Genomic DNA, 26,317 nt, shown 5'->3' with positions numbered 1-26,317 from the left:
AAGCTTGTTTGACCATGTTGAACCTATGAGAATTTAATTGGACTTGTTGAAGTTGATTTGAATTGAATTTGAGGTTTGACCTTACTTGTTGATTTTTTATTTGCATTTTATTTTAATTAAAAAAAAAACAAAAAATTATTGTTGACTTATTGACTTGTAACCTTTATTCCTTTTCTGTTTGGTGTTGATTGATGTTGGTTTTGATTCACATTTGGTCAATTGGGTTTGATACTTGTTTCCTTTTCCATTCCCTTTTATCTTCATCCCATTCTTTCCATCAATGGCCAATGAGTTAAGTTCTTATGGTTGGTCCTGACAGAAGAGAGGTTTAACCTTCTTTGATTCAAACCAAACTCAATTTGATCCATGATCAAGTGAGTTGTTTTGTGTCCAAGATAGGTGGCTTCTTGGTCAAGCAAATAACCTAAAGACAATACAAGGCCCTTCCCCTTTTGTTTTGGAATGAAAAGTTTATGGGGTTTGGCTTACTAGTCATGATCTCTAACTTGTCTTTATTTGCCTATATTTTTATTGACCGACCTCAGATAGGTGTGACTACTACATTAGTCCACTTACAATTGCTTAACATAACGCTACATTGTCTTATGACAAACTAACATAACCTCCACTAATTACTAACTTAAATTTGAGCATTTAATTTTCTTGCCATTTACTTTTAATACCATTTATTTCTTACTCATTTATTCATATTGATTTTCCTTTTGCTCATTTGAGCATATATTTTATGTTTATGTCATTTTACTTTTGCTCATTTGAGCCCATTATTGTATATTGTCATATTGTGTTTGCTTTGTGTGAACCAAATGCAAAAGGGAGAAAGGACTTAGAATTAGGACTTACCTATGCTTAAAGGAGTTCAAGAGCAACTAGGCCTCATGCCTTTAGAATGAAAAACTTATTGAAGAGCAACTAGGCCTCATGCCTTTAGAATGAAAAACTTATTGAAGAGCAACTAGGCCTCATGCCTTTAGAATGAAAAACTTATTGAAGAGCAACTAGGCCTCATGCCTTTAGAATGATAAATTTCAAAATTGATCTTCAAGGACTTCCCATCCAAACTTATTCTTTGTCCATTCCATTTATTGTGTTTTGTGAACTTTGTGATGTTTGCTTTTGTGTGATAGGGATTCTACCTTGAGATTGTGAAAAGAGGACCATTGTCATGAGTAGCCAAATTAAGAGACAAGCCAAATGGAGATCCTAGGAGCTTGAATTCAATTTTTCTGATTGCTTGTTTGTGTGCTAAGTCCAAAGGAAAGGAGCATCTTGAGTCATCTTTATGACTTCTAGAAAAGGAACTCCAAGGGTTTATCTTTCCCCTCTTATCTTTGTATGCTTTAGGACTAGCCCTTCTCTTCTTCTCCCCACTCTAACCAAGCCAAAAACCATTTTCAAAGCTTTGACTTTGTTTCAAATTAGAAACCTAAGCCTTAAGCCTTTGAACTTTCAAAACTCTTTTCATAAATACTCATTGTGAATAAACTTTAATCCAACTTTGACCTCATTTTGTAAATAAGTCTAACTTGTGAATACAACCCATTTTAAGTTGTTTTGTGGTTCCAATGGCCACTTGTTAAAATCTTTTCAAAAACATTTGCCATATGTTTGAGTTATCATAGTGGTTGATGTAAATCTCACCTCATCCTTAGTGATTGGATTATAAGTCTTCCATGCTTATTATAGGGTTAACCCCTCAATAGCATGTTGAAGCCTTCCTCACATGGTGGATTTTTGGTTTAGGTTGAGTTTTCTCCCTTTTATAACAAAAGACCTTAAGGCTTTTGATCAAATCAATTCACCAACCTTTGAGATTTTTACCCCGAACTACGAGGTTTTGATCCTCCTTTGTGATGGTATGTAGGTAATGGGTTCATCCATTCAAACAACAAACTTGTAAATATAATCTATTCTCTTCTCACCCCCCCAATATTTTTTTGCACAAATCTTTTCACAAATACCAACCTACAACATATATTTGCAAAAAGGGTTCCCTTAGAGTACTAAGGATATTTTGGGTGCATAAAACCTTCCCATTTTATAACCAACCCCCTTACCTAGATCTCTGACATTTTTATTAGTTTTTGATTTGAAAAACTTCTTACCTTGGCTTTTGTTTGCTTTTTAGCCTTTCCTTTGGACAAATAAAAGTGCGGTGGCGACTCAAATTGGATGTTGACTCTTGGTTTAGTCAATAAACCTAAAAGTAACGAAAACCCCGCTACAAGAAGGTGTTTTCTATCAAGAGGGTAAAGATCCCCAACATTTGAAGCAGAAGATGGTACATGCTTGGCATAATGTGCATAGGAAAGGAAGATCCGAGCTTGGTCCATGCAATTGTGTAGCTTTGGAAGCTTACACTACTTGGGTGAAGAAGAGAGTTTTGGAGTTGAAGATTCCGTACATTTGTGAAAGACCAATATCTTTGGTTGTGGCTGAGCCATCAACTCTCCCTAACCAAGATATAGAGGAGTTGGAAGACGCACTCGCCAAGATGAAGCAATAGAAGGACATGTGGGAAGAGTAGTTCCATGCTTTGAGCTGAAAGCATGAGGAGTTGCAGCTTGAGTCGAAAGACAAAGATGCGCTTATTAAAGACCGAGCAGTAAAGAGACAGAGAGAGCCAGAGGGTCCATCTTCCTCTAGTATGCCTCAGCCTTCTGGTGCTTGGAAGAAGATTGTTGATCAGCTTGTCCTTGAGAAGGCTCAGATGAAGACATCTTTGAGTCTGAGATTCGACGCATCCGAAGGAAGTACACACCTGCAGCCAGATCATCTGACATTGTTACTAGGGGATCCTTAGGATGATTAGTTGCCTTTTCTATTGTATTTGTACTTTTGGTTTCTGAAATTGTACTCAGTGTAATCTTTTCAAATTTTATGAATAAAAAGAGATTTTATGGTCAATCAACTTTTCATTACTATTATTATTTGAATATATTTGAAAATAGAACTTCATGTGTTCCTTGGAATTAAAAATAAACAAAAAAATTGCATTTCATGCATCATTTGCATAACAACTTTCCTTTCGCCAGATATCTTATCGGTTATTCTTCTGTGCTTCAACATAGCTGACTCACTGATACAACACTCGCGCCAATCAACCAAAGATCATGGAACATTTGGAACAAGAGAATAGAGAGGTAAAGGCTGAGATTGCACGGTTGACTTCCATGATGGAGTCTGTTCTTGCTGTGCAGAATCAATCTTCACCAACTCCCGCAACTCCTCCTTAGAGGACTGTCATTTCTGAGGTTGCTACTTCAACTGTTCCTTACGCTGCTAGCCAATTTGATTCATCCATGCCTGCTGGATTCCCGTGGAGAATGCCACCAAAGTTTGTGCCTGCAGGGTTTGCACCTACCTTTGTCTCTATGTCGGTATCTAGCTCGATCATGTTTATGCCATCACCAGTTGTTCATACTTTGCCGCGTGTTAAGGACACCATCTACCATTCTGAGCCATCTGTGGGCCCAGACGTATATGAGAAGATGGATGAAATGAAGGATCAGATCCTTGAGCTGCGAAAGGAGTTGAAAACATTGAGAGGAAATGACCTGTTTGGTAAGAGTGCAACTGAGCCTTGCCTAGTGCCAAATGTGAAGATCCCGATGAAGTTCAAAGTCCCCGACTTTGAAAAGTATAAGGGAAATACTTATCCATAAAGCCACCTTGTTATGTATGCCAGGAAGATGTCAACTCAAACTGATAATGATCAATTCCTGATTCATTACTTTCAAGATAGTTTAACAGGTGTTGCTCTAAGATGGTATATGGGATTGGACAGTGCAAGTGTCCGTACTTTCAACGATTTGGGTGAAGCTTTTGTTAAGCAATACAAATACAAAATTGATATGGCGCCTGATAAAGACCAACTGAGGTCTATGTCTCAGAAAGAGAAGGAGACGTTTAAAGAGTATGCCCAAAGGTGGAGGGAACTTCCTGCCCAGATTAATCCTCCCTTGGAGGAGAAAGAGATGACGAATATTTTCCTGAAGACCTTGAGTTCGTTTTATTATGAACATATGATTTCTAGTGCCCCCAGTGACTTTACCGAAATGGTAAACATGGGGATGAGGTTAGAGGAGGGAGTCCGTGAAGGACGACTGTCTAAGGAAGAAGGGTCGTTCTATAAGAAATACGGTGGTAGTTTCTCCAAGAGAAAGGAAGGGGAAACCAATTCAGTATCTGTGGGGAGGCAGAGAAGGCCTCATGTTAGAAGGAGTTCTCAACCGCGTCAACATCAACATCAAGTTTCTTCAGTGATTCCCATGTTTCCCAACAATTCCAATAATCAATTTGTTCCGATTCAACAACAACAACGTCAACAATAACCGCAACAAAGAACCAACTACAACAACAATAGTAATCAACAACAAAATTTCGAGAGGAAGAAGGTCTCTTTTGACCCTATTCCTATGTCTTACGCAAAATTATATCCATCTTTGGTTCTCAAGAACCTACTTCATCCCAAAAATCCACCTCAAATCCCCGAGCCACTTCCATGGTGGTTCAAACCTGAACTCCGTTGTCCCTTTCACCAGGGAGCCCTTGGCTACGACATTGAGAATTGCTACCCGTTGAAGTATGAAGTACAAAAGCTTGTGAAGAGTGGGATGGTATATTTTGAGGACCGTGCGCCTAATGTGAAAGTCAATCCATTGCCTGCTCATGGTAATGCTACTGTCAACATGGTGGACATCTGTCTAGGGAATTTTCGATTTTTTGATGTATGACGTATCTGTAGGTGTCTGGTGGAGATGCATAGAACCTTGTGTTTGATTAGTGGTTGTGAGCACGACCATGATGGTTGTGCAATCTATAGTGTGAACCCCCGTGGGTGTATAATTTTCAAGAGAGATATCGAGAATTTGATGGATGAGAATGTAATCCAAATTCAACAGTATAGGGATATAGATGGTGTCAATGTGATTGTGCCAGTGTTCAAGACCCCTGAGCGGGTAGTAATCCAGTTTGATAGCAGCATCAGCAACAACGTTAATAGATCGGTATCACCGTTGGTAATACGGTTAACAGGCTTTGTCCCATATACATCTGATAAAGCTGTGCCTTAACAGTATAATCCCACCATGATGGAGAATGGTCAAGAAATTCCGTTGCCCTTAGCAGATTCTGTGGTGAATATAGTTGATATTGCAAAGGTGACCCGTAGTGGTCGTGTCTTTGGTCCGGTCTTTCCAAAGGAGGTAGAGAATGTTTCGATCAATAAGAAGGTGGATATGCTGATGGTAAATCTAATTAGTTCTCCAGTATGTCAGTCTGGTGAATCCAATAAGCTGAAGACCAATGATGATGATGAAGTTTTGAGGTTGATAAAGAGAAGCGAGTTTAATGTGGTGGAGCAGCTGCTCCAAACCCCATCAAAGATTTTGGTGTTGTCTCTGTTGATGAACTCTGAGGCACATAGAGAGGCATTGCAGAAGGTACTAGAGAAGGCCTATGTTGAGCACGACGTTACTGTGGATCAGTTCGACCACATTGTTGCTAACGTCACCTCTTGCAATAATCTAAGTTTTTATGATGAAGAGCTGCCTGAGGAAGGCAGAAATCACAACCTAGCACTCCATATTTCGATGAATTGCAAGGAGGACGAATTGTCCAATGTGTTGGTCGACACTGGTTCGTCTCTGAATGTGCTTCCGAAGTCAAGTCTGTCCAGACTTTCTTATCAAGGCCCCCCTATGAGGTACAGTGGCGTGATTGTCAAAGCGTTCGGCGGTTCTCGTAAAACTCTCATTGGTGAAGTGGACCTTCTAGTGAAGATATGTCCGAGTGATTTCCAAATTACTTTCCAAGTAATGGATAACCACCAAACTTATATTTCTTTATTGGGAAGGTCATGGATTCATGAAGCAGGAGTTATGACATCTACTCTGCACTAGAAGCTTAAATTTGTGATGAACGACAAGCTTGTCGTTGTTAGTGGATAGAAGACGCTTTTAGTGAGTCACCTGTCATCCTTTTCTTATGTTGAAGCTGAGGAGGAGGTTGGAACTCCGTTCCAAGCCTTGTCTATTGCTAAAGTAAAGAAAACTGGGGCACCTATGTCTTTTTTGAAGGATGCCCAAAAAGCTATTGAAACTGGCAGCGTTATTCAATGGGGTCGTATGGTAGAGATTGCTGAAAACAGGAATAGGGCCGGATTAGTATTTCAAACAGGGTCGTTCAACGTCAGGACTAAAGTTATGCAACCAAGTTTCCGCAGTGGAGGGTTCATTCACGGTAATGATCAAGACTTAGCTTTAGTGATCGAGGTGAAGACGATGAAGATGAGGCTTGCGCAAACTTTGTGACACATGGCCAGACTTGCAACAATTGGGTTGCGGTTGATATTCATGTTGTTGTTCACTGATCTAAGTAATTTGTTTTCATTTTTTGAAGAAAAATCCTTCTCTTATGCCTAAGGGAGAAGTGAACATTGTTAGGCATTTCAATTGTCATCAATGAAATACAATTTTATTCATCCATATCTATGATGTTTTATTTTCACTTTTTGCTTTTCTGAAAATGGTAATCATAAAAAAACATAAATAAATAAATAATAATTGTCCATCTGCAAAATATTTGGTCACAATTCATTTCTCTAAAATCAAAATATCAAATCATTATGCAGGTCGGTTCCCAAACCCATTAAATACAATGATCCTACTCCATCTCCAAACTTTGATTTCCTTGTGTTTGAGGCCAAGGAAGAGACTGATAATGAAGAAGTATCTGATGAATTATCTCGTTTACCTGAGCATGAGGAAAAAGCCATTCAGCCATTTGAAGAGCAGATTGAACTAGTCAACTTGGGTTCCAAAGGTGATGTGAAGGAAGTCAAGATTGGGTCTCAATTGTGTCCAGAGGCTAAGAAGGGGTTGGTTGATCTTCTTCGAGAATATTAAGATGTGTTTGCTTGGTCCTATCAAGACATGCCTGGTTTGGATTATGAAATTATGGAGCATAGATTACCGTTGAAGCCAGAATGCCCGCTGGTCAAGCAAAAGTTGAGAAGAACACATCCTGATATGGCAGTGAAGATCAAAGAGGAAGTGCAGAAACATATTGATGTTGGTTTCCTTGTAGCCTTCGAATATCTGCAGTGGGTGGCCAATATCATGCCTGTTCTAAAGAAGGATGGAAAAGTCCGTATGTGTACTGATTACAGAGATTTGAACAAAGCTAGTCCGAAAGATGATTTTCCTCTACCACACATTGATATGTTGGTAGACAATACAGCTAAATTCAAAGTCTTTTCGTTTATGGACGGATTTTATGGTTATAATCAAATCAAGATGGCACCTGAAGATATGGAGAAGACCATATTCATTACACCCTGGAGAACATTCTATTATAGAGTGATTCCTTTCGGTTTAAAGAATACTGGTGCAACATACCAGAAAGCTATGACCACTTTTTTTTTCATGACATGATGTATAAAGAGATTGAAGTCTATGTTGATGACATGATTGCTAAGTCAAGTGATGAAGAACAAACATGCTGAGCATTTGTTCAAGCTATTCCAGCATTTGAGGAAGTACAAACTCCGCTTGAATCCCAATAAGTGTACTTTTGGTGTTCGTTCTGGTAAGTTGTTGGGCTTTATTGTCAGTGAGAAGGGTATTGAAGTTGATTTTGTCAAGGTCAAACCAATACAAGAAATTCCTGCGCCCAAAACTGAGAAGCAAGTTAGAGGTTTTCTCGACCGCTTGAATTGTATCTCAAGGTTCATATCACGTATGACTGCCGCGTGTGCACCTATATTCAAGCTTCTTCGGAAAGATCAATCTTTTGAATGGAACGAAGATTGCCAGAAAGCTTTTGATAGTAACAAAGAATATTTGCTTGAGCCTCCGATTCTGTCTCCGCCTGTTAAAGGAAGACCTTTGATAATGTATTTGACTGTGCTTGATGAAAGCATGGGTTGTGTTCTTGGTCAGCAAGATGAATCTGGAAAGAGAGAATATGCAATCTACTACCTCAGTAAGAAATTCACCGATTGTGAGACTCGATATTTTATGCTGGAAAAGACTTATTGTGCATTGGCTTGGGCTGCTAAGCGTCTGCGCAAGTATATGTTAAATCATACTACTTAGTTGATATCTAAAATGGATCCAATCAAGTACATTTTTTAGAATCCTACTTTAACTGGGAGGATTGCCCGTTGGCAGATGTTGTTATCCGAGTATGATATTGAATACCGATCTCAAAAAGCGACCAAAGGTAGCGTCTTGGCTGGCCATTTGGCTCACCAACCGATAGAAGATTATCAGTCAGTGCAGTATGATTTTCTTTATGAAGATATTTTGTACTTAAAAATGAAAGATTGTGATGAAACCTTGCTTGAAGAAGGGCCAGAACATGGTTCCCGTTGGGGCATGGTATTTGATGGAGCTGTTAATTCATATGGTAATGACATTGGGGCAGTGATTATTACTCTTCAAGGCACGCATTTTCCTTTTACAGCTAGATTAACTTTCAAGTGTACAAACAATATGGCTGAGTATGAAGCTTGCATTATGGGGCTTGAGGGGACCATTGATCTCAGAATCAAGTATCTCGACGTCTATAGGGATTCGACTTTGGTTAGGAATCAGATCAAAGGTGAATGGGAGACGAATCAACCTGGTTTGATACCATATAGATATTATGCGAGGATGATTTCAACTTTCTTTACAAAGGTTGAGTTTTCATCATATCCCTCGAGATGAAAACCGGATGGCAGATGCTCTTGCAACACTGGCTTCGATGATCGTGGTAAAATTCTGAAATGAGGTTCCCAATTAGAATGTGATGCGTCTTGATAGGCCAACTCACGTGTTTGTTGTTGAAGAAGTCAAAGATGAAAAGCCGTGGTATTTTGATATCAAATATTTCCTCCAAAGTCAGATTCACTCGCCTGGGGCATCTTTGAAAGATAAGAAGACTTTGAGGAGATTAGTTGGCAACTTCTACCTGAATGGTGATGTGCTTTATAAGAGAAACTTCAATATGGTTTTGCTCAGATGCGTGGAAAGACACGAAGCATACATGTTGATGACTAAATTCCATGAAGGTTCCTTTGGTACTCATTCCAATGGACATGTTATGGCTAAGAAGATGTTGAGAGCGAGTTACTATTGGCTGATAATGGAATCTGATTGTTGCAAGTTTGTGAAGAAGTGCCACAAGTGTCAAATTTATGCGGATAAAATTCATGTTTCTCCTACACTGTTAAATGTCATTTCCTCTCCATGGCCCTTCTCCATGTGGGGAATTGATATGATTGGTATGATTGAGCTAAAAGATTTGAACAAACATCGTTTTATTCTGGTGGCTATTGATTACTTCACAAAGTGGGTTGAAGCGACATCATATGTGAATGTGACCAAGAAGGTTGTTGTGAGGTTTATCAAGAATCAGATTATATGTCGTTATGGTGTGCCAAGTAAGATCATTACTTACAATGGATCAAACTTGAACAATAATATGGTGGAAGCTCTTTGCAAAGACTTTAAGATTGCACATCATGATTCTTCTCCCTATAGACCAAAGAATTTATGGGGTTGTTGAAGCTGTGAACAAGAACATCAAGAGGATCATTCAGAAGATGGTGGTAACATACAAGGATTGGCATGAGATGCTCCCATTTTCTTTACATGGGTACTGTACATCCATCTGCACTTCAATAGGGGCAACCCCTTTCTCCCTTGTTTATGGTATGGAATATATGCTCCCAGTAGAGGTTTAGATCCCATCATTGCGTGTCTTGATGGAAGCCAAGTTGACAGAAGCTGAATGGTGCCAAACCATATATGACCAACTAAATTTGATTGAAGAGAAGAGATTGACTGACACGTGTCATGGTCAGTTATATCAACAGAGAATGAAGAAAGCTTTTGATAAGAAGGTCAGGCCTCGTGTATTCCGATAAGGTGACCTTGTGCTCAAGAAGATTCTATCTTTTAAACCTGATACTAGGGGAAAATGGACTCCTAATTATGAAGTCCCGTATGTTGTTAAGAGATCCTTTTTAGGCGGTGCTTTGATTCTTACAACTATGGATGGTGAAGAGTTCACTCGTCCTATGAATGCCGATTAAGTCAAGAAATACTTCGCCTAAAAAAAAGAACGGATCGCTAAGTTGAAAATCCGAAAGGGCGGCTTAGGCAAAAATTAGCGTCTCGGTGGATGGAAAACCCGAAAGGACGATCTAGGCAAAAGTTAGAGACATAAACACAGAAAATTCATCCCGATAGATTGAGTACCCCACCCTGGAGAGATCTATACAAAAATTAGGGATTATGGCAAGTAACTGCATTTGGTTGGTCCCCAGTCATTGGATCTGTTTTGAGCAAGTCAATCAGTTCTGATTCATCATTCTCAACCGAAGCCAAGAGCGCAACGAAAATTAAAGTTGGTAGAAGGATTAGTGATCATTGTATTCAATGTAGCCCTTTTCCATATAAATTACCATTTTTCAACTTTCGTAAAAGATCTATGGAGTCTTGTCATTTACAGACTACCATTCTATTTAATAAAGTTGAGCTTTTTATCCAATTGCTTCTACTCGTATTTATTTTTTCAGCTAAGTAGAATTGAATTTTATGATGATAATTTTTAAATTTGAGTTAATAAATAAAAATAATTTTTCTTAAATAATAATGAAAGCAATTACTTTTAAACGATCAATTTCAGTAAAGAATATCAACAGAAGTCTGAGAACAGGTGAGTCCTAAAGTGCGAAGCATTGTTGGTCTTCTCCAAGCGGTTGGTTTGGTAACTTTTTCCTCCCTGACAGCAAGTCAACTTTCCTCAACTGAGTTTGTAATCACCTCCCTAGATGAGTTGGAGGCTCACATCCTCAACAGTTTGCATGGACCCCGTGCAAAATTCTATCTCCTATAGTCCCCGACATAATTCATTTATGATTCCTGGCAGTATTGATCCTGAGTAGTATTTGATTTGGTCCCCTGCAAGGTTGTCTCCCATTTGACATGGTGTTGATCTAAAAATCCCCGCAGAATTTAGACCCTCCACAGATATTTTTCTCCTTCCCCAACCAGGGTTGAGATATTCAGAGCCAGGTGATTGACATCCATCCCCAACACGTTTCTCCAGTTGGTGTTTCCATCTAGTCGAGATCAGCCGAGCGTTGTAGCGATGATTCAACTCGGTGACGTTTGTATCCTTTGCGATAGTTTTTCCTGCATAATCATCAATCATACATATTCATGCATAAAGCACAACATTAGATATTTCATTACGCACTTGTTGCATTTGATTCCTTATTTCTGATCCCCTGCTACGGTGATATTATCTCCCTATGCAGATTTGGTGTGTCTGTCCTCCTTAAATATAGAGTGTCGGCCCCTTAGGCAGAAAGAGTTTAACTTTTCTTATTCCCCACTGAGTTGTTTCCTCGTGGATGATTATTATTTCAGTCTCCTCCCCAGTTAATTATCTGGACGGAACCACTCGCCCTGAGTTATATCCTTATGGGGTTGATTCTTTGTTTGACCATTTCTTTCTAGCTCTTACCTAGATAGATAATTTTGGTCCCAAGAGTCTATTTCCCAGTAACTGGTAATATTCTTCTCGATTTTGAGAACTTTACTCCTGCCCATTTACCCGGTAGAAGTAATTTACTTCCTTTATTTCCCCAGCGAATTTGTTTTCACATTTCCCCAGAGAGTTAATCCTTGATATGTTCATCCTAACCGATGACAGATTTTCTCCCTTTTGGTATTCTATCTAGTAACCGGTAGATATAAATCCTAATTCTCCCCTCAGAGTTAATCCTTGATATGTTCATCCTAAACGATGACGAATTTCTCTCTCTTTTGGTATTCTATCCAGTAACCGATAGATATAATTCCTACTTTGTTAGGTAGTCTATCCTTGATATGTTTACCCTAACCGATAACGAATATTCTTCCCATTTACCCAGGTGGTCTATCCTTGATATGTTCATCCTAACCGATGACAAATATTCTTCCTCTGAGTTTATCCTTGATATGTTCACTTTAACCGGTGACGAATATTATCTCTTTGGTCTTCTGCCCAGTAATCGGTAGTTGTAAATCCTATTTGATATTTTCCCCAGTAGGCTATTGATTGGGAAAATAACAAGTGTACTATTTTTCCTTTTATAGTAATAATGGGGAAATTCCCCAAATGTCGATCTCAAGGACTGCACGTTAATATTGAGTTTAAATTATCATTCAATTAAACAAAAAGTATTAAGTTGGTTTTTAGGTGTAAAAATATAATAATAAAAGTAAAGGTAAAGAAGGATGAAAATAAGGGTTTATTGAGAAAAAGGAACAATGCCACGTAAGGTGTATGATTTATCCTTGTAACAACTCTGAGTCACTATTGCATCAACAAATATCAATTACTACCAGTTCTTAAGGGTATTTTCTCCCAAGTCCTTGGTGAGAAAACCTTTAATCAATCTACCCTAATTTCCATGTCCATAGCCAATTAGGGTGAAGTTAAGCTGTATAATATCAAGAATACTCTAGTTCATATAGGGTATCCCTAGTCCTAGGTGATATCTACTGTAGAGTAACCTTATGAAAACCCTATCAATGACGGTCCAGCCTAATTGATAACCACAAATCAATCTTGATTGGTTTGAAAGAGAAAGCAATACACACATCAAAAGGTTACCGTAAAAACAATATTATAAATGCAAATGTAAACTCAAATCGTTACAATTCTAAATCAGGGACACCCCCTAGCATTGGGGGGTTTAGCTACTCATATTTTTTAAAAGAAATTCAAGATAAAAATTACACATTACAAGTAATTGGATGACTTTGATCTTCAATCTCTCCCGCTCATGAAAACCTTCAGCTCTCCAAATGCCTTGCTCTCTATAATACTTGATTGCTTCACAATACTGTGTTTTGCCGTCTTCCAAGATGATTTTTCCTTTGGCAGAAGTCCCTCTTTTATAGTGAAAATTCCCAGCATCAGTTGGACAGGTCCAAAAATATCTCTAAAAAGCCCGATGAAAAAAAGCCCGAGAAAAACTAAATTTTTGGGCTTGGGCTGACACGACCCGTGTCAGCTGATACGGGTGGCCGTGTCAGCCTACTGTTCTGGTTGACACGCCCCTAGAAAATTGGTGTTAGTTTTTATAAAACTTATTCTTCCGGTTTTTAGTTTCTTGTTTTAATCAAACTGTTTTTCGTACGAGAGTACAAAACAAACTAAGGTTACGGTCAACAAGAATGAGAGTTTGAGATTTTAACTAGATAGCTGAAACTAGACATTAATCCTAAACACAGCGAGAGCGCTTTAGGATTAATTAGACTTTATTCATATTTAAAAATTACTTTAATTTCAAAATGAGACCGCGAGAGCCAAGCATTCTGGTTTAGCAGTATGGTCAGAGTCAATAAAAACGAGACTGTGAGACTAAGTCCTTTCTATAAATAATTTCTACTGAAGAATATTTTAACCAATAAGATTACACCAACTATCTATCGGATCCCCGAAGGTTGATGCGTTACATACCGATATCCCTTCTAACTCATATCTTTATTAATATTCTATTTACGTTATAGCTATTTCTCTTCATCCCTCCAATCTTATAACGATCATCAGCCTTAGATTTACATAGTAACATTAGATAATGATACGTTCGACTATTAGTCCTTGTGGGTTCGATAATCTTTAAAACTACGCGATAAGACTGTGCACTTGCAGTCACGATTCCCATAGACTTACTAAGTCATGATCAAGGTTTTGGAATCGTTTCCAGGGACTAATTTAGTCAATATCGTAACTCCAGTGTTGCCCAGTATAGACTAAGACAAACAATTCTTTTTTCCCTTTCTACATTTGTCGAGTGTATGCCAAGTACTCGCTCTCAAGGCGAGAAATTAAAGCTACAGTTCGACGAACCTGAGTGTTATCTTAGATTAGAACGTCGGATACGAGACTTGATACGAGAACATTGTATCAAGCTAAATATTCCTGACCTTAACATCCCTACTTCTGAATCAGTTATTCAACCAGAGATGGCTGAAGGAGTGCAAAACCGTCCTCTTAAGTACTACGCAATCCCTTCGCAGGATGAACCACATAACAACATTGCTGCCCCTGCCATTGAGGCCAATAATTTTGAGCTAAAACCTTCGTTGTTGTCAGCTGTATAGCAAAACCAATTTTTAGGTAGTCCCACGGAGGACCCGAACCTACATTTGTTAGTATTTTTGCAATACGCAGACACAGTGAAAGCGAATGGTGTCATCCCAGAAGCTATAAGACTACGTCTTTTCCCATTTTCATTAAGAGATAGAGCTAGAACTTGGCTCTAGTCTCTACCATCCAACTCTGTCACTACGTGGAACGAGTTGAAGAAAGTCTTCTTAGCCCGATGTTTCCCACCTAGTAAGACGGCTATGCTAAGAGCCCAAATAAACAGGTTTAAACAAAAGGATAATGAATCACTTTTTGAAGCTTGGGAGAGATGCAAAGACATGACGAGGCTTTGTCCACATCACGGTCTAGAAGAATGGTTGATCATTCATACCTTTTACAATGGTCTCTTGTACAATATAAGATTGATAATAGACGCCGCCGCAGGTGGCGCACTAATGGATAAACGATACAATAAGGCCTATCAACTCATCGAAAGTATGACCCAGAATCATTATCAATGGGGAAGCGAAAGAACCTCTGTAGAGAAACCTCAAACGAAGGGCATGTACAAATTAACTAGTCTTCACCATGTTAATGCCAAGGTAGATGCTCTTACTCAAAAGATAGACAACTTGACCATAACACTAGCAGCCACCGTGGCTGCCGTAGCACCAAATTGCGAGATATGCGGAGTTCAAGGGCATACTGCCCCAGAATGTCAACTCTTGACAGGAACCTCCACAGACCAGGTAAACCATGCTCAAGGAAACCCTTACTCAAACACCTATAACCCAAGTTGGAAGAATCATCCTAACTTCTCGTACAAAAACAATAATGCATTGTATGCACCTAACCAAGCACCTGCTGTACCACCAAGATATCATAAAGCTGCCACAAATACTCAAAATGCTCATAGGAAATCAAAATTAGAAATAATGATGGAAAACTTCATAGTTACCCAAATCAAAACATACACACTAGTCAGCAAATCAAGCAGTTAGCAAACAAGGTAGATACATTAGTCACCCACAAAAAAATGTTGGAAACACAAATCTCGCAAGTGGCTCAACAACAAGCACCTACTGCTACTCCTGCAGACACATTTCCTGGACAACCGCAACCAAACCCGAAAGGTCATGCAAATTCTATTATACTACGAAGTGGGACAGAACTAGACGGACCGACCCTAGAACTCAAAACCCATCCATGCATCAAGACCCCGGTAAGGTAACAGAGAAGGAAGACGAACAAGAGGAAGATAAAAAAGAAGAGGCCGTAGAGAAAGAAGAACCTTATGTGCCTCCACCACTGTATAAACCCCCTATCCCTTATCCTCAAAGACTTGTTAAATCTAAAAGTGTAGGAAAATTTAAAAAATTTGTAGAGCTTCTAAAACAATTGAATATCACAATACCCTTTACATAAGCCATCACTCAAATGCCCTCATATGTTAAGTTTCTCAAAGAAATCTTATCTAACAAGAAGAAGATAGAGGATAACGAAATAGTTACACTTACTGTTGAGTGTAGCGCTATAATACAAAACAATATGCCTCATAAGCTGAAAGACCCAGGTAGTTTCTCCATACCCTATGTAATCGGAAAGTTTGTCATCGACAAAGCACTATGCGACTTAGGAGCCAGTATTAGTTTAATGCCCTTGTCCATATGCGAAAGACTAAAAATGGGAGAACTAAGACCTACGAGGATGTCCATACAACTTGCAGATCGTTCTGTTAAATTTCCTGTAGGTATGCTAGAAAACATTCTGATGCGCATAGGACAATCCTATATTCCTACTGATTTTATAATCATGGATATAAAAGAGGATTCCAACATCCCTATCATATTAGGAAGACCACTCCTAGCTACAACCGGAGCTATTATAGATGTTAAGAAAGGCAAGGTAACCTTTGAAGTTGGTGAGGAAAAAGTCGAATTCATTTTGACACAATTCCTAAAGGCACCATCTATAGACGATACCTGTTGTCTACTAAATGTCATCGACGAATGCATAAGAGAGATGGAGATTGAGCAAACATCATACTCCGAAATACTGAAAATTCCAAGGCCTCCTAGTTTTGAAGATGAAAATTTAAGTAAGGAATACCAAGATGACAACCTAAGCGAATGCCTAGAACTAACGCCCGATCATATGCCTTGCCTAAAGAAACCAACCCTAGAACTTAATATGTTACCCAAAAATATAAGGTACGAATTCCTAGACACTGAACTTGAGTGACTTGTAATAGTAAATGCAGACTTAGGGAAGATAGAGACCGAAAAGCTTATACACGTTTTGAGAAAATACCCCACTGATTTAGGCTACAATGTCTCATATCTAAAAGGAATAAGCCCTTCTATATGCATGCATCACATAATGCTAGAGGAAGACAGTAAGACCTCTAGAGAACATCAAAGAAGGATAAATCCCATTCTGAGTGATGTAGTAAAGAAAGAAGTGTAAAAACTGTTAGAAGCAGGTATTATCTACCCGATATCCGATAGTCAATGGGTCAGCCCAGTACATGTTGTACCAAAGAAGGGAGGCGTCACAGTTGTGAATAATGAAAAAGGAGAATATATAGCACAAAGAGTGGTCACCAGAAGTAGAATGTGTATTGATTATAGAAAATTAAACAAAGCCACTCGGAAGGATCATTTTCCTTTACTGTTTATCGATCAAATGCTTGAAAGATTAGCTAAGCATTCTCACTTCTGCTACCTAGACGGTTATTTGAGATTTTTCCAAACTCCCATTCATCCCGACGACTAAGATAAAATGACCTTCACATGCCCCTATGGTACATTCGCTTATTGACGAATGCCACTCAGAGTGTGTAACGCTCTCGCAACATTCCAAAGATGCATGATGTCAATTTTCGTTGATTTCATAGATAACATCATGGAAGTCTTCATGGATGATTTCTCTGGATGCGGACAGAGCTTTGAAGGCTGTTTATCGAATCTTCAAATGGTACTAAAAAGATGCGTAAAAGTGAACCTCGTGCTAAACTGGGAAAATGCCATTTCATGGTCCGACAAGGAATCGTACTCGGACACATAGTATCCGACAAGGGGATTAATGTTGAAAAGGCTAAAATAGAAGTTATAGAAAACCTCCAGCCTCCGAAAACCGTAAGAGAAATACGAAGCTTCTTAGGACACGTCGGTTTCTACTGGCAATTCACCAAACCATTGACTGGCCTATTGATGAAAGACGTTGAATTCATCTTTGACGACAAATGCCTAGCGGCGTTTGAACAACTGTAAACAACTCTTATTACTGCACCTATCATGCAATCGCCCGAATGGAGATTACCCTTTGAAATCATGTGTGACGCTAGTGACTATGTTGTAGGTGCAGTGTTAGGACAAAGAAGGGATAAGAAACTTCATGCAATATAATATGCAAGTAGAACCCTAGACCCTGCATAGATGAACTATGCCACCATAGAAAAGGAACTTTTAGCTGGAGTGTTCGCTCTGGATAAATTTCATTCCTACCTAGTAGGAGCTAAGATAATTATCTATACCGATCATGCTGCAATTAGGTACCTGTTAAGAAAAAAGGACGCAAAACCAAGACTTCTAAGGTGGACCTTACTATTACAAGAGTTTGACCTAGAAATCAAGGATAAAAAGGGCACTGAAAATGTCGTGGCCAATCACTTGTCAAGAATGGAAGGTATTGAACCTGAACGAGTGCCTATAAACGATGATTTTCCGTACGAAAGACTCATAGCCCAACTGGAAATCAATATAGCTAAAGATGCGTTAACCCATAAGGATACCAAAACAAACGAGGTAGTGGAAGAAATTCACACCAAAACCACACTACCATGGTACGTTGACTTCGTCAACTACTTAGCAGCTAGGGTGCTTATGCCAGACTTGACCTACCAACAAAAGAAAAAATTCTTCCACGATCTAAAAACATTACTATTGGGATGAGCCTCTACTTTTCAAAAAAGGCGCTGACGATATTTTCCGTCGATGTGTCCCCGAGGATGAGGTAGAAAGCGTAATCTCCCACTGTCATTCTGCTCCCTATGGAGGACATGCAAGCACCTCGAAGACTTGCCCTAAGATCTTGCAAGCCGGCCTTTTTTGTCCCACTCTGTGGAAAGATGTCCACATCGCGATCTTAAATTGTGACCGATGTCAATGCACTAGCAACATATCTAGACGCGACGAAGTGCCGCTTAAAGGCATTTTGGAAGTAGAAGTCTTCGATGTTTGGGGAATCGATTTTATGGGACCTTTCCCATCTTATTTTAGTAACAAGTATATCATTTTTACGGTTGATTACGTATCAAAATGGATTGAGGCCATAGCCTTTCCAACGAATGACACACGAGTGGTAATTAGACTCTTTAAGCGTATAATCTTCCCTAGATTCGGAGTGCCGAGACTTGTCATCAGTGATGGTGGCTCCCATTTTATTTCAAGGATTTTTGAAAAGCTATTACTGAAATATGGAGTCCGGCACCGCGTCGCAACACCCTATCACCCACAGATGAGTGGGCAAGTAGAAGTCTCAAATAGAGAAATTAAACAAATCTTAGAAAAGACGGTTTCCACTTCTAGGAAAGATTGGTCCTCAAAATTACCAGAAGCCATGTGGGCATATAGGACAGGTTATAAGACCCCAATAGGAACCACACCTTTTAAGCTAGTTTATGGAAAATCATGTCATCTGCCGGTAGAATTAGAACATAAAGCATATTGGGCCATTAAGACCCTTAATCTCAATTATACTGCCGCAGGCGAAAAAAGAATATTAGATATCCACGAACTAGAAGAACTTAGACTAGATGCGTATGAGAATGCCCGAATCTATAAAGAAAGAACAAAAAAATGGCACGACAATCACATATCAAGGAAAGAGTTTAAGGAAGGTGACAAAGTACTTCAATTTAACTCCCGCCTCAGACTCTTTCCCGGAAAACTTCGTTCTAGATGGTCCGGTCCCTTTGAAATTACCAATATCTTTCCAAATGGAGCAATAGAGATAAAAGGAAAAACGAGCGAACCATTCATAGTAAACAGACAATGTTTGAAACATCAGCACAACATTGATAACAATGATTTTATTGCGAATCTAAAGCTTGCAGAGCTTCGCTCTATTCAAAAGAATAACACCTATCCTATTTCTGTCGAGCTTACAACAATAAACAAAGCGCTTGGTGGGAGACAACCCACACTCTGTCTTTAACTATTTAATTTCATTACCCAAACTTATAATTATTACTACTGCTTAATTTTCATTCCTTCTTTCTTTCTTGTTTCTCATAAAGTTAATTGGTACCTTTCTTTATTATCGACCATTACTAACTTAATGATGTTATCTACTTGATTTTATCTAGCTACTGAGTATCATATTGCAACAAGTAGATTACATGGTGTAGCGGTAAATTCATGATCATCAAGCTATGAATAAGCTAGAGATCAAATAACAAAAGTCGCCACCGCGCTTTTATTGTTTCCAAGGGAAAAGGGAAAAAGTACGAACAAAACCCAAAAGGTAAGAATTTTTAAAATCAAAACAAATAAAATGTCATAGATTATAAGTAAGGGGGTTGGTTACACAGAGGGAAGGTGTTAGCACCCAAAGTATCATAGATACTCCTAGGGAGTCCTTTTTGTGTGCATATGTATTTGGTACAAAGTGATGTTTACAAACAAATAGAATGGGGGGATGAGAAAAGAATTCATTAATTATAGTTTTGTGTTTGATAAGACCTTCGGTCTTGTGCCTACATACCAACATAAAAATGAGGGATCAAAACCTCGTAGTTTGTGATACAAATTTCAAAGTGGATGCATTACTTTTAACAAAAATTAAGTTTGAAAGGCATTAAGGCCTAAAAGTGGTTTGAATGAGTTAGTTCTTTTTGGCTTTTTGAAAGTTTAAGTCAAGTATAATTAAGTTTATTTACAAGTTTATTTAAGAAAAGAAATTTGAAAATGCAATGGCATAAGGCCAAAGTTTCTATCCTTTTTGCAAAAGTGGTCAAAGTTTAGAGCGAAATAAGTTCAATCAAAGACGGTTTTGAAAAAGGAGGGAGAGTTTTTGAAATTAAAGAAGTGGGGAGAAGATGAAGAGACTATCCTATGTACAAAATTAAAAGTTTAGAGTTGAAAAGATCTGACCAAATGGGTACCAATCCAATAGACAAGAATGTCAATAGAAACCCAGAATTCCCTTGGACTTTTAGAATCAAGCAACACACAAATTCACAATTATATTATCTTGAAGAGCAATGCATCAAATAAAGATGGCCACATCCAAACTTATCCATTCCATGATTTTCCTCAAAGTAGCCCATATAAGAGATGAGTTTCATAAGTCACAGGTTCAAAATAACAGCTTCACAATGATCATGTTGCAGATGAACTCATAAGGATCTTGAATGATGTATCAGATGAAATTTCAAATTGCAAGCACTTGGTTTCTCAATAAGTTGGCATTGGCCAAGTCCTTTAGCATAGGAATGTTGCCTAAATTCTAAGTCCATTTGTCCAAGATCAAGCCAACAGTCCACACAAAAGTCTTTTAGGATTTTGGTTGTTATTATGTACATTAATGGTCGAAGACCATACAAACAAACAAAGTATACACAAATAAAATATATCACACAATATGGTCCAAGTGGATAAAGTGAAAATTATATTAACATAAATAATTAGAATGATATGAACAATGGTAAATGTATAAAAAGCTAGAATTAAATGACATTAAAGTAAATGGCTTGAAATTAAAAGTTAGTTGTTAATGAGTTAGAAGTTAGTATTGTTTTGCTTTTGTTTTTCATTTTTAGACATTCTTTGGAGAACACTCAACCCACTTATCACAAGCATGGATCTTTGAACCAAGACATCTTCCAAAGGAAGGAAAAAAGGCCAAGTTTCCACATAATACCATGAAAGAGGTGAGACTTAAAATCTCACTAACTAGAATGATATGCCTTTTATGTCACAAATTTAGCGCTATGTTAAGCAATTGTTATTGGACTTATATAAAAGTCACAACTATTTGAGGTCGGGCAATAGAATTTTGGTGTTAATGCATGTTAGAGACATAGTATTATGAACTATGCCCATGAAACATACCAAACACAAAAAGAATATGCAAAAGGTGTGGCCTAATCTCATCCATACTTATGTTAATTTTTCAATCAACTAGAATTAGGATCTTGAGACATCATAGGCCAAATGAAATGAATGAATGAAGAAAGAGAATGAGATGAAGTGGCAGGGGAATGGATCAAAACACAAATTGTTCAAAGGAGGACTTTTACCAAATTAATATCATCCATTCATTTTGGGAGATGGAATGTACATTCCATCAATCCCCTAAATCCAATGATATTAACTCAACAAAGTCAAATCAGCCTTGACCAAGGCCTAACAACAATAGTTAAACTCAAACAAGTCATCACAATTGGTCAACAAAATTATTTGGCATTTAATCAAATCAAAAATACTAAAATAAGGCATTTAAATTAAATATGGTTTGCCCAATTCCTAAAACCTCATCAAAACACCAAAGAAATGACCATGAGATTTATCATAGGTCAAACAAGGTCAAAGGACCTTGGAGAAAAAAATTCATAATTTTTAGACATTTAAAAGTATTTTTAAACAATTAAAAACAAATGAAAAATCAATTAAATCATGAAAAATATTAATAATGATCCAAAAAATAATTTTAATTCAGAATATGAAAGAGGAAATTTTTTGAATTTTTTTGGTGAAACTCATATTTTTTGGATCAATATTATAATTAATATGAATAAAGGAATAAAAGAAAATCAGAAAATAACCAAAAAACGTGAGCCACTTGATCTCCCTCATAAATTGAGGTGGCAGATCAAGTGGCCACCAGCGCGCGTTTCATTGTTGTCTTGAATCAATGCGCCACATGAAAGGTAATTACAATGCAAGCTCGTGATTAAAACAAATCAAATGAGATCAATGGGTTAGAACCAAGCCAGCACATCACCGGCGTCCAAAGTCTGGTCGTCTTCTCCGGCGACCCTGGCCGGACTGGTTCACTCATCACCATTAAAAAAATGAAAAAGGAGGATATGATCTGAAAGAAAAAATGGAGTAGAGCACTAATCTGACCTCAATTCATCCTAACTCCAAGTATATTGAGAGATACATGGAGTTGAAATTTGAGGTACATGAACTGAGTTACTTCGATTTAGCCTCAAAGCAACTCAATCTTCTTGCCTACATTGGTAGGACTTCAGACAACCAAAGAATCAAGAGAATTGAGCAAGATTGAGAGAGAATCGAAGAGATGAAAAATCATGAAAAATACCTTCAATGTAGGTTTGGATTCAATTGTTCTTGCCTTGCGTCGTGCTTCATCTCACTCTAAATGCTTGCAGAAGTAAAATGGAATGTATAAAAGGTCTTGGATCCCTGGAGTTTTGAATCACAAAACAGTGAGAATTCAAACTCAATTTCAAATTAAATTCTCAGGATTATCCTTTGGAATGAGAGGGTTAGAGGTTTGGGATCAAAGCTGGCGCGAATGTCTGAAGTTCTGATGCAAGAGGGCTCTATTTATAGCCAATTCAATTGATATTTGCACACTTGAAGTGAACTTCCAAAATTAGCAATGTGTGATGCATGGGTGTATGGGCGTGTACAGGCCCATGAAATCACTCCATCTGATCCATAATTGAGTGTAAGCAAGGCTGAAGTCATGTTGGAATGCTAGGAAAATGTGTATGTATGTTTGAAGTTCAATCTTGCCAAATGATGATACCATGTTCATGCCATGCGCAGCCTATTCATTTCTTATCCAAAATTGATGGATTTGGGCTTTTTGGAAAGGAGAGATCAAGAGGAACAACTTCCATGTTCAACACTTTTCCATTTGAAGCTTGTATCATGATGAATTTTGAGGTGGAGGTTTGGAAATTTCAACATGTTGAAATTTTTTCTAAGTGCCAAGCCATATGTCTCAATATTCCACCTTGCTTAACTTTTTATGTGAGCTTCAAATGAGAAAATTTTCTTCATCAAAGCTGTAGCTCTTTCAAAGCCCTTAAAAATGGTCACTAATTTCATGTCATTTGTATTTGAAATGATAGAGTTATACATTTTTGAAGTTTGGAAAAATCACTTGTTCAATGGTATAGGTCAAAAGTGACCTATAATGTAGCCTCATATCACATGCTCATAAAAGTTGAATTAGATCTCACTCCAAACATAAAAGTTTAAGTAGACATATTGAATTGATTTTTCAACTTGTAAATCTTTCATCTCATAAAAGTTGAGCAAGTTATGGCCTTGGGAAGTTGATTTTCAAATTAGGGTTTAGACAAAATGACCTATAATGTTTCAACATAGAAAATGATTTTCCAAGCAAAAATAGATCTAGGTATCAACATGAAAGTTGTTTGTAATGTCATTTAGAGTAACGTTTCTCTTGGAATAAATTTCATATGGTGAAAATTGTAGGAGATAGGGTCTAGGGAGACCCAGTTTTGAACAGATGAATTCATCTGGCCAACCACCATCAACCAACTTGCTAACCTTCAATTCTCTTGAATTTCTAGGCTCATGGTAGATCATATATGCATAAGATGATGAAATTTGAAGTGTCCCTTGAGAAATTTGATCAATTGGTGATATAGCTTGTTCGAGAAGTTACTCAAGATACCCAGTCAAACTAGGGTTTCCAAGGCAAATCACCCTCAAACTCTTGAAGAAAACTTGATCAATATAACATGTAGAGATCATTGGGGCTCATATATGATGCTTATACCCTTATTGTATCAATTCATGGTGGTTCTCTTTGTCATGAGGGTCTCAAACCCTAGATATGAACTTGATAGATCAATGGAGATCATGCCCTACCTACAAAAGAGTTAAGCAAACACAAAGACATATTTTTGGTATTTTGGTTAGTAAAATGATAAAATACAAGTATGATACAATCATATAGTGCTTGATGATCTCTCCCAAAACAAACCTAATGAAAGAGGGGTAAGGAGGATGCCAAGGTATGATCCCAATGCTAATGCTTATGATGAAATTGCATGAGGAATCTTAGGGTCAAAATTGGGGTCTTACTCATGGATATAGTATTCAGAGGCATAGCTCAAAGGAGACAGTTTGAGGCTCTAGCTCAGAGATAAATGACACTAACCTTATACCCAGATGGACGCACCATGACCAAATTAGGTATACGAGACAGTGTTGTGTTCCTAATTAACCCACTAGGTTGGGACACCTTTGCTATCAAAAGAAAATTTAGTTCCTACAGTAGGTTAACTTTAGAATTTCTAAGCTCCCTAGTGTACCTGCCAAACCATGGTATGTGATTTAACAAAGGCCTAATCACCTTTAGGTTGTTTGATAATGACTACCGCTATACCCATAGAGAAATGGCTGAACTCCTAGGATGCCCTAATGGTCCTGATACCTTTACCATTACCTAGGAAGACAGACTTGTAGACCATGAATTAGATCTCTTTTGGGGTAGCATCACAGGAAACGACCATCCCGAGCCAGACCTTATGCATTTAGAGAACATCCATAACCCTGCCATTCGTTAGTTTCATAAGATCCTAGCTCACACCTTATTTGGAAAGGAACAGAACAGAACCTTTGTGTTTAAAGACGAACTCTTTATAATGTATTGTGCATCACAAGCCCGACCTGTTAACACCGTTACCTTTTTGATAGCTAATTTGTACCGTATACCACAGGAAGACCATGGACCAATCTCAGTGGGAGGCTTAGTGACCATGATAGCAAATGCCATGGGACTGAAATACCCACTCGTCAGGGTTATACGACCTATGAACATCCGATTTTGTGTCAACACCGGGATCATTAGGAACCTAGGTCCATATGTGTTTGAATTTCTAATTAACAGCCAAGTAGTACACCTGTTTACCCTGCCAGACCCTAGGACGAGTGTACATGATAGGAACAACTAGCTCTATGATTTGGATGCACCACCAGATACACCACCTTCTCCTCCAGAGACACCCCAAATCTAAGACCACTATGACAATTATCTCTCTGATGCTAAATCACATGCCCCAGTTATACCTGCTGCACCTCTTACCGATCACGATGATACCATCGAAGTTGTTCAGATAGACGTTGCCAACCTGAGAGGTAAGCTGAGCACCCTGCGTGTGGAATTCCACGGCTTTATGGATGTAGTGACAGAGAACCTGGATCACATTTAGCAACACTTCTACTCGTTCACTCCTCCTACCTGCAGTTGCAGTAATGGCTAATTTGTTGGAGTATTACCGATTTACTGACTTTTATTTTATTTTCTTGTTTGGAGTTTTATTGTTATTTTTTTTTACACATTGGGAATTTATTTAACTACTTCGTTTATTTTTATTCCAGTAGACAAATTATATCATCTTTTCCCGTCTACTCCATTCTTTTATTCGTCAATTTTGCGATTTAATTTCATTTAACTATATCATGTTTATTATTCCTATCTATATATTATGTTGGTTCTCTTCTAACTAGTTATTAAACCATTATTCCATGCCGGTAAACTAAAATTCAATTGAAAATTATGGTCAAAGCAACTATAAAGGCACACACATGGGGAAGACCACACTGCATGTGGCGCCTGCCACACACAACTGTGGCTCCCATGTGAGGGATATGGCGCCCGCCACAAGCCCCTAGTGGCACTCGCCACGAAAATTAAAAGTGGCGCCAACCACTACACAAGCCTTCACGTGCATGCTCGTGTATTATTGTCACATCAAATCACTTAATGGTTTTGTCCCTTGCATGCTTGACAATTGCTTAAAGCCTTTTCAACCATTTTCAGAATTCTTTGACCAAGGCATTGAATACCGTAAATGCAATTTATTTCATCAATAAAATTCCAACCACCATCACCTCTATATAAACCACCAACATAACCTCAACAAATCACACCTCTCATAAGCATAATTCTCCTCTCTCTTGCTATATTCTTACCACATTACACAAGAAGTGTAAAATTCATCATGGCACATATGAGAGAATACGAAATAGTGTTCAGAAACGGCGAGCCAGGTGAATTACAAGAAGAGACGTACACATCTCTAAGCGTAAGAAAGATCGAATCAACAAGATACGCTGATGAACCCTGTTTATTTGCCTTAGGA

General features: G+C 38.1%; 1 non-coding gene across 1 annotated transcript; it reads right to left on the bottom strand.

Moving 5' to 3' along the window:
- Positions 1-14,417: 14,417 nt before the first annotated feature.
- On the bottom strand, positions 14,418-14,524 carry LOC127125186 (small nucleolar RNA R71). Its single transcript, XR_007804639.1, has one exon. It is a non-coding gene; the product is annotated as a small nucleolar RNA R71 (small nucleolar RNA).
- Between the last annotated feature and the right edge of the window lie 11,793 nt (positions 14,525-26,317).

The sequence above is a fragment of the Lathyrus oleraceus genome, chromosome 2 (assembly GCF_024323335.1).
Source record: "Lathyrus oleraceus cultivar Zhongwan6 chromosome 2, CAAS_Psat_ZW6_1.0, whole genome shotgun sequence".
NCBI lineage: Eukaryota > Viridiplantae > Streptophyta > Magnoliopsida > Fabales > Fabaceae > Lathyrus > Lathyrus oleraceus.
The sequence above is the reverse complement of the archived record's forward strand: the minus strand, read 5'-3'. Positions and strand labels throughout refer to the sequence as shown.